Genomic DNA, 11,581 nt, shown 5'->3' with positions numbered 1-11,581 from the left:
GCACGTTAAAGAACCTCAGGTGGTCGAGAACAGTCAGGAGTTCCCCCCACTATGGCGTGCTTCATAATCAAATCGTGGTTTTTGGCACGTAAAACCCCAGAATACAGTTCAACGGTGGCCGTTTTTCACCTAGTTGTCAATATTATAAATTTGTCGGTAGACCGGGGGGGGGGGGGGGGGGGGGTAGAGGGAGAAGGGCTAGTCACGTTTCTTGCTTAGCTTCTCGACATGCTACTATCTCAAGATGGCAGCCACAATGACGTCAGTGCAAACATACTCGTCAGTGAGCGCTGGCGGGACGTCTCGTGACGTCGTGATCACTTGCAAAGTGGCAGATGGTGCCTTTCTTGTGTGGCACGACTCATCTAAAGAAGAACAAGACGAATGTTCCGTCGCAGTAATCGCATTGTTGTCGATGCGTTTACGCTTGCAGATTAAATGAAATGTGATAACTTAGAGATTCCTAGCACAGTCTTACCGCTCTATCGTTGCTGTACTACTGCTTCCCGAGCGGCGAGTATTATCGGGTATCGCACAGTCCTCCACAAAAGCTTGCGACGCAGGATTTGTGAAATATCTGAATTCCCGCGAATTCTGGGCACGCGGACTCTGAGAGTTTCAACATGCAGCAGCCTTTGCGACCGTCACAGTGATCCAATAAATTAGAAGCGCCTTGCTTTAACGGAGCAGACATCCACATGCATTTGGCGTGGAAACCGTGTCCCGAAAGCTTTCGTTGCCGATTTGTACACGTGCACAACATACCGGTAAACTTAAGCTCCGCTAATGCGTTCCACACAAAGTTCCGTGCTAACATATAACGGGTCCCTACGCTTGACGGACGACTTATTTCAGCCAAGCTGTGTTGTTTGAACGGTTCGCAACTGCTCGCCCGAGAGGAGCTGGCGAGGGATTCATTTTGCAAGACGTTTATTTTCTGACTGGCCACGCAGACACGGGAGAAGGAGCGAAGAACAGAACCGTTTTCTTTCCCGGCGAAGTTGCCTAAGCAAGCACGGCGATCTGGAACGCTGCACCCCGTACAAATGGCGTGTTTGTAATGTTCCCCTAGTGCGGGGTAGCAGGCAAGACTCCTCTCCGGTTAACCTACCTGCCTTTCCCCACACCGTTTATCTCCCTCTCTCTCTCTCTAAAGAGGCTCACTTTGAGCCGTCTGTCTCCCTTTCGTGCTTCTTTTTTTTTTTTTTTTTTTTTGGTGGTGAATGTGATTACTTCCGCCAGAAAGCACGAAGATAATACGGGATCGCACGTGTTTGACTAAAGGGGGATCATGCGGGTAATTCCTTGAATGTACAGAGATCAGGAAAAAAATTAACTTAGATAACGAAGTTAAGACAATGGGTTTGGTAAGGTGTTTACGTACTTTTGTGAGCATCGTGAACTTAGCACTTTTATGTGTGGAACGCAAAAAAATACGAAAGAAAAGCTTGCACATGCAAGAACAAAGAGACAGTGCACAGGCAACGCTCTGTTCACTTGTGTTTTACGCGTTCCGCATGCATGGATGCATGGCTCTACGTCAGCTCGCACCGCCTTTCTTGCTTTCATTTTGCTGTTGGAAACCGAGTGAAGACAGGCGTTACAGGCATAATATTGGCGTAATACTTTCTTTTCGCGGTATTTGAGCTCTAGATGACATCTTGTTATGGCTATACTAAGCCTACTTTTCCCATTCTATCTTCAAGTAGGTTGGGAAGGGCTGGCAGCTCTTTGGAAAAAATATTTGTCGCCAGACTGCCCCGTTTTAACGAGAAGAACGCTTTTTTTTTTCTAGAAGCGGCCGAGATCTTCAGGAAACGAAGTAAGATTGAGGGAAAGATATGGGACAGGAGTAAAGGCTAGATGAGGTGCGGACGCAGCTGGCGCAATGTGGCGATATTTCCCGATAAAGAGAGAGATGAGAAGTCCAAATACTTCGTGCGACTGCCAGACTCTTCGGAAAAAAGAAAGTACAACTGCGCAAAGCTCATTCTTGTTTGTTAAACGTTTATGCCTACTTTCTGGGCACCGTGGTACAGGAAAAAAAAGAAGACAACAGTAGATAGCAATAAATGCGTTTTTTTTTTTTTAATTCTCAGTGAGAACGGAGTCCCAACTGAGAAAGTAAACTGCCTCGCAGAGCCGTTTACGTATATAGCCTCCTCTGGAAAATTCTCAGAAATGAACAGCGTCGAAAGCAAACTTCGATGAGCAGCAAACCACTGCAGTGCATGCTGAAGAAGTAAAAGAGCCCAAGGGGGTGCTGCTTGTTCAGCTCCGCCGCCTTCCTGCTTCGATAAAGGGCAACAGCTTTGCCAGCGCAAAACCCGAAATACCGGGTAATCCAGTTTGAAGGCTCTGAGTCGCCAGTTTGCGGCGCTCAATCTGATCGGTGACGTAGTACGGGTTGGGCGCGAGAAAATCTGCGCCGCCACATCTTGTACTTTGTTCGTGTCTTCAAATTCTTCGTAACCCGCCGTGGTTGCTCAGTGGCTATGGTGTTAGGCAGCTGAGCACGAGGTCGCGGGATCGAATCCCGGCCACGGCGGCCGCATTTCGATGGGGGCGATATGCAAAAACACCCGTGTACTTAGATTTAGGTGCACGTTAAAGAACCCCAGGTGGTCGAAATTTCCGGAGTCATAATCAGAAAGTGGTTTTGGCACGTAAAACCCCCTAATTTAATTTTTTTTTAATTCTTCGAAGTATTTAGAATTTTAAAGGTGCCCTTCTGTCGAGAGCTTTCTCTCGTCTTTCTTTTTTTATTCTTCCCACCCCCAGTCGTTCTTCTCGGGAATGCACAAATTCCGTATGATTCCTTCGGTGCTTTAGGTGCGTTTTCGTTTAACGTTAGTTCGAGATACTTGTTATCGATTTGAGAACGTCATCTGCACGTGAAGTAGTAGGTCAGTGGTGGTTGCTAAATTCCTTCCAGTCGACGCACACTCTGTTTTATAGCTTTCTTATTTCTTGATTTTTCTTCCCCGATCTTATTGTAGTAATAACTGGCTTAGTATTAGTATCGTGTAGTAAGGGATAAGTGGATTGGAGGGGTGGGCAAGGGAGGTGGAGCTTAACTTGAAGTCAAGAGGACGATTGGAAATGATGCTTAGGGATTTTTGCCAAATGTAACTCTTCCATTTGGTGGCAGATTTATGTCACTCATAGATCGATTTCCGACTTTATTATAACATGGTGGCGTGACACTCATGAATGAGCTTGCAGTATTTTTGCTTGAGCGCGTTTCTATGAAAATTGCTTCCAGCACAAAAAGTCACAGCGGAGTGAAGCAAAATTGAAATCCTGAACTTCATCTTTTCTTTCCCTCGCTGACTATGATTCTAGATCTAAAAGAACTCTCATTGCTTGGGTTTTTGTCTCTTCATAATTGCGTCGCTTGGTATCTACGATGCAATAAAGTTCGCTGTTGAGCATTGTTCGGCCTCGCCCCATCTCCAAACACCGTGAAACGGTGCTTATCGAAATAGTGGGCATTCATTCCAATGCGTCGTGGTTACTATCGCTAATTAATATTCTTGGCTAACAGGCCATTGTGTTTCAATTGACGGCGCGCAAGCTGGGATGAGCGTTTCTGCTGAAAAATATATACAAGTACGTGTATATAAGAAGCATGGAGTTGAGAGCAGTGTACGAAGACGTAAAAAAATATTGAAGAAGGTGTTCACGAAATCCGTCAGCTGAATACTGAAAACAATTCGGGAAACACTTTTTGTATACTCAATGACGCAGCGGATCTCAAGTCTACAATGTGTTTACATGTATACGCCGTTCAGCACGTGGCTGGTTCTACTGCTAGCTGTCTGGGCCGAACCTCTAGACATTTCTCGTTTCTTTTTCGCTCTATCGTGGCACATTCCTCGATGACGTGGAGCAGTGTTCACTGCGACAGGCGGGTGTCTCAGAGATGCTACATAGAAGTCTGAAGAGCACAGAAAATTCCTATGGCACCGGTACATTAGCGCGTCACATATGGGTTACAGATGCCGAAAGTGTCTTGAATGCCATTTGTCGATGCTGGGATGTGGAATGCTTGTTAATTAGCGTACTTAAGCCGCGCGCGTAGAGCTGTGCCCATAAAGGCGTGCGTTTCTAAGCGTAGTTTACCGATTTGTGCCATATTAGTTTCATTATTTCTCTCTTTTGGGTCTCTGGTTGCATGTAGTGTCGCGCGGTTTTCTGCCCTCTCTCTGTCTCCGGCGGGGCTTTTTGCCTGCTGTCTATTGATCGCCTTTTTCTATCTGTCTTTCCTTCGCTCAGTTTCTCGTAGACGCCTTCTCGTGTTTCTCATGGGCCGAAAGCCGATTAGCATCGTGTTCGGTGACGTACCTACACTTATGCGCCCTTTCGACTCCAGTCACACTTTTATAACTATACCGTAAGTAGCTTTAGTCATGCCGGCGTTGGATTATTACCAGTACGCATAATGTAGTAAGGCATGCAGACCGCCGCCACCACTCGGGGCATGCATCTACTGCGCGTGCGGACTGGAAAGATTTGCCGTACCGTCCTGGCATGTCTTTCGTTCTATTTTAATAACATCGCGCGCAATGTAAAACATTAGGAACGACCCCTTGTCAACAGTCGAAGACGACAACGAAATGGTTCATTAGAATAGCGAATAAAATGACTCTTCGTTTGAAAAATGCATGTGCCAAGGCAATATGTATCTCGACATATATAGAACAGTGCACATAGCGTTCTCTCTCCGATGGTCGGATTTGGCTCGTCGACATGTGTCTGACATCAAATTTCACCGGGCGATGTATATGATATTGCATTTCGATCGCAGTGTTTTATCAGGTTACGCCGTGTCGGCTATGCCGTCGCGGATCTAGGAGGTGGCGCATGTGTGAACTGCACGGCTGGAACCGTAGAAAAGCGTATATTGTGTGCCCCTGACGTAAGCCAGAGACAGAGCGGGGTCTCGCAATGCTCGCGCGAAAACGCGCACCATAGGGAGGATCATGAGCACAGAAGCGAGGCCGACGACTGCTGCGTTGAGAAATGCGGCCCTCTTCGCTAGTGCGCATGAAAGACGCGCCTTCCCTCGCTCGGCAAAAGCCGTTCGCCGCTGCTATCACGGGCGCCCAGCACGCCCCCTGCTTGTGTATAGCTGTTTGCTCTGCCTGCGCTTAACTATGATTGACGATGACGCTGCCGGCAACAGTGGCCGCTCTATCTCGGATGGCCCAGTCCGGCTGTTCGTCTATTGCTTCCCTGGGCTCCCCAACATGTGCCTAGCGGCCCCTCGTGGTGGCGCGCAGCTGTGGCCACCGCATCCCCTATTCCGTTCCTTATCGTTTCATTTGCCACGCTCCCTTTTACGTAACACTCTTTCCAAAGCTTTGGTCTAACAGTCTCCGCGGCCTTCCTCACATCACCAAGGTTAGTTCCCTTTGGTGGTTTGCCGGTCATCCTCTTTCCGTGTTCATATCCTCCTCCCCATGCTCCCTATTGTATTCCCTACCCCACTTTATATGTGGACTGCTGCTGCTGTCCTCACGCTGCCGATTCTTCCTTTCGTATACGCGCTTTCTTTCCCATCCGGATATTGCTTTCCTGTCTCCTTATTGTCAATTTCGTGTAGCGTCGTAAAACTTTGCACGTACTCTTTCCTCCACTTCCCTAAACTTCTATAAGCGTCATTCTTCACATCTCTCGCGGCGCGAAGTTATCTTTCTCCTATATTGCCCGCTTCGCTGCGTCGCGAGTTCATGAAACGTTCCCTATATATGCGCGGCCCCTCATCGCTTTCCCGTCGTATACAAAGTACCACGCCGATGGTGGTTATAGAGTTCTTCCCCAGAGCTGCGGGTAATTGCCGTTCGCGCTGCGCACGCGAATTTAGCACCGCGATTAATTTCGGCACTGCCGGAGGCTTTTTTTTTCTTTGGTTATTGACTTCGCGCCGTCGTAGTCTTCGTAAAGAGAGAGAACTGAGGAGCAGCGTCGTCGTTTTGCTCGTCCTCTCTTTCATCGGTAACTTTAATGTACTAATGTAGATGGATACTCAGCCCCTGTTATTGACCCGTCCTCTTTCGACCGATTTCTTTAGTTTCCTAGTTTCTTTCGTTCCCATCCGTTCATTCACCCCGTGGTTCCTTCAAGAGAAAATGAACGGACGAGTTCTGCTCACTGTGTACTACCGAAGGCCTCCTCATTCGTTCCATAAAAATGTGGACTGGTAGTAACTATTAAAGTAGCAGTGATGCTTCGAACGTGCTGCATGTAGGAGTAGAAAGCCATTAAGCGAGAAAATAGGGAAAATAATGATCCTTCTTTTTCTCGTAGGGAACCCCATTTCTTCGACACGGCGTCTTCTAAGTCCGACTACACCTCGTTCCGGTGCCGTCATTGTCTTCGAACGGCAAGATAAGAGCATCGCCGAAACCCCATCATAGAGCTGGGCTCTTTCTTTCCCCTTTTTTTCTAGATGCGTGACGCGGTTCTCAGGTCCCTTCCTTCTCTCGCTTCCCGCTTTTCCACTCCGTTCCCGCTGTGCGCAGCACTGTCGTCGACTGGCGCCGACGCGTTATGGAATGGAGAGGAGGAAAAACCAGTGAAGTGGGGGAAAGGGTCGGGACCCGTCGGGTCGAGGCCTAGTCGCCGCCGCTGGCTCCTTCTTTAGCCTCATGGACGCGCCATTCTTCACTGCGCTAGAGGGAAAGTGGGAGGAGAGGAGAGGGAGTACCGTGTAGGCCGCCGTATCTCTAGGCCAGAAGGAGTCCTTGCGATGTGAACGAGCAGGGTCGTTTGGGGGATCCGCCGTGGTTCGGGTGTACGTCCCCCTGACTTCTCCCTTTCGCGCACTTCCTTTTCGTCCCCATCGACCCCTCGTGCTCCTTCTCTCTCGCCGCACTGCACGATGGAGCGCATTACGCGCAACGCGCAAGGCTGGGTCGAATGCGTCGCCATCTCGCGTTCGCGAACGCGCACGCACGCACGAACGCACACAGTTAGTAGAGAGAAAGAAGAAATGGAGACTGGTACCCGCGGTGCACTGCTACTCGCACTTGCGTATCGCTCGCCTCCTCCTCGCTTTCATCGCGGGCCTTTCGCTCTTTGTCCATATCGTCGGCGTGCTTCCTTACGGTTCCCATTTTCATCCCTGATGTCCCAGTGAGGGCATGCGCTCTTCCCGCTGCTTTCCCAGCACCGAAAGCGGTTCTGTGCGCAATCCGCTGGTGCTTCTTGCCTCCACCAAGAAGGCAAGAAGGCAGCAATGTCGCAGGCAGAGATTACGCGGGGCCGACGCGGGACAAGGGCGCGGGAGTCGGTTTGAGTTATGGGCCGCGCACGTCTGAATTCCCCCGTTTCTCCTCATGCCTGGTTTTCTTTTTCTTCCGAGCCGGAGCGCTTAGTTACATACCCGAGGCGCCTGTCTTGACTGTCTGATTCGACCCTCGTTATAAAGGCACGACGTTTGCAACATCGTTGCCGCTAGCGCTGTCGCGATATCGCGGCGCGGCTGCGATATCTTATACTGCGCGTGTTTCGCGTGTTGTCCCGGAATCTGCGTTTCGTGGTTACTCTCGGCGAACCTGCTGTCACTAACCCGTGTTCTTTGTTTCTCTGTCTCTTTCATTTCTTTTTCTTGCGTTTCTCGGCATGGCATTAAATTGGCAATGATAATTAATGCATTTTTCGCCATGCTACCTCGGTAGAAAAAGACGCTTTTCACGACCCAGAATGGCACCTTGAATCAGCGATAAAGGCTTTCGTCGTGCCGTCTTTGTTCTGTCGTCATTGTCATGCCTTTGTCGCCTTTTCTTAGCGAAGGAAAATAAGCGCGGGAATGACACGAAGGCTGCGTGAGCCGACTATTAAGGCGTACGCAGCGCTTAACAATTATCAAACCCAAATTAACTCGCAACCTTAGCAGTCGTTTGTTTTCGTCGTCGTGCCAAATGTCGCAGTTTTTTGTTTTTTGACACTGAAACTTTGTTTTTGTCTGCGTAGATGTCATTTGTTTGTTTTGTTCTCGTTTGCATCTTCGCGTTTCTTTTTCTTTCTCTGCTGGCCTACAGACTGCGAAGTATATCGCAACTGTCCTCTTCGATGACCTTCTATATCAGGCATCTTGCCGCTCACGCCTTCTATAACACTCTCCGCTCTGGCGTTCTTCCATATTGTGCTTGTGACGTAACTACGTCACGTGCTTGCTGCAGGGCAAAGGCCAAGATCCGAACTGCGGAAGGGAAACTTAAAAACGAGTTGCTCTTTGGATTAAAAAAGAAAAAAAAAGAAATCGAGATAGTTAGTTAGATAGATAGAAAACAGTAGCATTGCTTCTATTGTAGATCCCCATACGTCTATTTACTCTCTCTCTTTCTTTCTCCTCGTTCCGGCGCTTCGCGGTCGGAATGAATGGTGAGCCCGGTTCACCACGGCCTTGACGGGTCTGGTTAGAAGCGGCACCGCAAGAGAAAACCCGAAGGCCTCGTCTAACGAGCTCGTCGTTGAGTTGCAAATAAAGAAAGCACGTTTTCAATCAAGCCTTTTGTGCAGATCGTTTGACTCAGCCGCACTTTAAAAAATTAATTTAACATTTTTATTTTATATTTTTCGGTGCATGCCAGCCCACTTCCTTTCTCACGTCTCTCGACGCTTTTTCGTGTGGAGTGGAGTCCCCTATTTACACACACATACACACACAAACACACACACACACACACGCACGCACGCACGCACGCACGCAAAGGGAAGAAAGGCTAAAAAATCAAGAAGTACGACTCACCTGTTTACTGGTGTGGTTCATTTCTTTTTTATTGTCGTCTCATTTTTTTTTACTGATCTCGTTGTAGTTATTCCTTCATACTCATATTACCATCAACTCGAGGTCGTTTGTCTTCGATTAAGTCAACTTCAGGCGCCGCCGTCTGTCTACCGTTTTGAGAACAGTGCTTGCGTGCCTGCATGTGTGTGCTTTCATTAGTTTCTTTATGCGTGTGTACTGGTGTGTACCACGGTGACCATTTCCGCTTCTTATAAGCCAGTTTGGGCTTACTTCTTTGGTTGGGTTGTTTGAAAAATTATTCAGCGGATTGTCGCAGTTTTCTTTTTGCTCGGTTCATGCACAACTTGCTTATCTAAGAGAGGTTATTTGAGGCGTGTTGTTGTGTTTATCAGGACTGGTGCAATTTGGAGAAATTCACCCCAATGTCTCTTATAGTTCCTGTACTGCTTCGGGGCCTTAAGCACAATCAATAAATCAATCAATTTCCACTGTCTAAACATACGTGTATATGATGTGCTAAGCGTATGTCTAATTCAAATTACTCGGATTGTGAAGCACAGTCATTCGTTGGAAAAAGAATCGTGCGTCATGCCGAGCTGAAGAGAAACATTATCGGAAACGGTGGCAAAAAAAAAGCAAGTTTAAAGATGTTTAGAAAGGGCTTTGATCCCCGCTTGACGACAGGCCGGGCTATCGCTTCTGTATTGAATCGCTTCCCCAAAGACGATGCTGCCGGCGCTCGCCTTTCCCTTGTTTTGCTCTTTCGTAATTCTCTAGTTTTGATCCCTTTATCCACTAAATCAAACCCGGTTTCGTAAGCACGTCGCCTACTCTGTCGGCTTCGTCCATTTCCGTGATCCGAAAGAGAATCTTCGGACTTTCCGTTTGGCCCCGAATTCCCGGTTGTCGCGACGTGCGCGCCAAAATCAGGGCGAGCGCCGAGTGTGCTGCAGCCATCTCCGCTGTATTATAACCCCCCTCCCTCCACCTCTTTGTACGCCCCAGAATCGAAAGAGGTCAAGGAAAACTCGCCCATGGATGGCGAGCTGGCACGCCCCGAGCAGTGAGCGAGAAGGGGGAGGGTATAACGATGACGCCGTCGGTAAGGTATGCAGAGGAAAGCACTCCGATACAGGGGAAAAAAAGTAAGCGACTGGACACTGGTACAGGATGAAGGAAGCGCCAGGAGCCTAACGTCGCGTCCAGCCTTTCCCTCATTCCCCAAAGCCTCGTTTTCCCCACCGGCTTCCTCCTTGTCCCCATTGGTGCCGTGGTGGGGAAAGGGTAGGCGAGCACTTCTCTCAAGGGCAGAAAGTGGGTAGCTACGAAACCGAAAAAGCGGTAACGTGCAAAGAAAGCGTGGAGGGGCAAGTGTCTAAGGTAAAAAGAGAAATACAAAATGGATCGCCTGCGCATTCTTTTTTTTTTCGGTTCCCGAATCCCCACTCTCCCCATTCCGCAAGGGTATCGTCGTTTGTTTCCCTCTTCCCTTCACATTCCCTTACCTCCTTCTCTCCCTCATCCGCAGTGGTGCCTCCCTCCGGGTAGTTGTCGCTTCCGCATAGCAGACGTCACGCTGACGTCGATCCGGGCGGCTGCGTCGTCGTCGATGCCTCCGCGTTTTTTATTATGTATATCTATGATCTTTCTTTTTTTTTTTTTTTGCGACGAGCATGACGTTCCGCGTCTACCACTGCCTACACCCGTGCATGAAATGACGCCATTCCTTTGCCGTAGCTTCGTCCTTCGCTGACGCTGGCCTATTCCGATACCTTTCTTTTATTTGTTTCGTTCCGCATGCGGTCACGCAAGGCAGGTTCTGATTATTTTTCTCCTTTATTCGCGTCTCTGTTTCATAGCAGTATAAAACTCACTTGACACACCCAAGTTTAAATGCATTGTTTCACTAACTTATAAATTAGTCAACTCGGGCCGGAAACAAATGTGTGCGCTCTTAGTAGCGTCTCCTTCATCGACGATTTATATGTGAAGCCTGCTTTTAGGGGGCCTTTAAGAGAACGGGAAACCAAGTCAAGCAATATACAAAGTTAATAATTCCGAACATTAGTGCTTTTATACCCATCCTAAGGTGTGTGCGTGTGTGTGTGTGTCCAAGTACGCACGTGCAAACACGTTTTATTAAAGCCAGTGCGTCCACCGCTAAGGGGAACCTCTTAATATAAGGACTTTTCAGGTGACTTGCCATTTTTGGAAAGTGATTATGCATTCAGACTTACTGAGAGATTACTGGTGGTAGTTGAAAATTCTTGGCTTTCAGTAACTTGGCAAGCTATGAACCGGCATTGTGGTTTTTTTCTTGTTCTTTGTTCTTTTAAGCCTATGAACCGCCACATTGACTGCGAGGAAATTTCATGGAAATACTCAGGGAAAACATGGAATAAAAGACGGAACAATTTAATGATGTCAGCCTAGCACACATCCTAAAAGCGCATTTAAGACATATCGCTCCCTGATGTGACTGAAGATGTACTGTCTTGTGCCACTTATGCGTTGCCGAAATAACTGCTGGGAGTTTTGCTTCCATAGCTGCGCACTGGGTCGTTGCAACTCTGCACAAGAAACGAAAACTGGGCGAGTTAGATTGCGTTCATCGTGTTCCAGCGCAAAACCTGACGTGTAGAGGAAATAGAATGGACGACACAAGCGCGCTGCCTTTCAGCTGAAGGTTTATTACATACACGTGACAAGTTTATAAACAAAGCGGAACATGATTAAACGAGAACAGAATAGAAAAAAAAAGAATGACTGACACCTTTTACAGCAGCACTACATTAAACACGTCAACTGAATCTAAATTCATGC

At 48.1% G+C, this 11,581-nt stretch overlaps 1 protein-coding gene across 7 annotated transcripts in view; it reads left to right on the top strand.

Moving 5' to 3' along the window:
* LOC126527122 (adenosylhomocysteinase-like 1) overlaps window positions 1-11,581 on the top strand; it is a 270,192-nt gene that overhangs the window by 103,236 nt on the left and 155,375 nt on the right. The window lies entirely within an intron of this gene.

Source organism: Dermacentor andersoni, chromosome 9, assembly GCF_023375885.2.
Source record: "Dermacentor andersoni chromosome 9, qqDerAnde1_hic_scaffold, whole genome shotgun sequence".
Classification (NCBI taxonomy): Eukaryota; Metazoa; Arthropoda; class Arachnida; order Ixodida; family Ixodidae; genus Dermacentor; species Dermacentor andersoni.
This window is presented reverse-complemented; position numbering and strand designations above follow the sequence as displayed.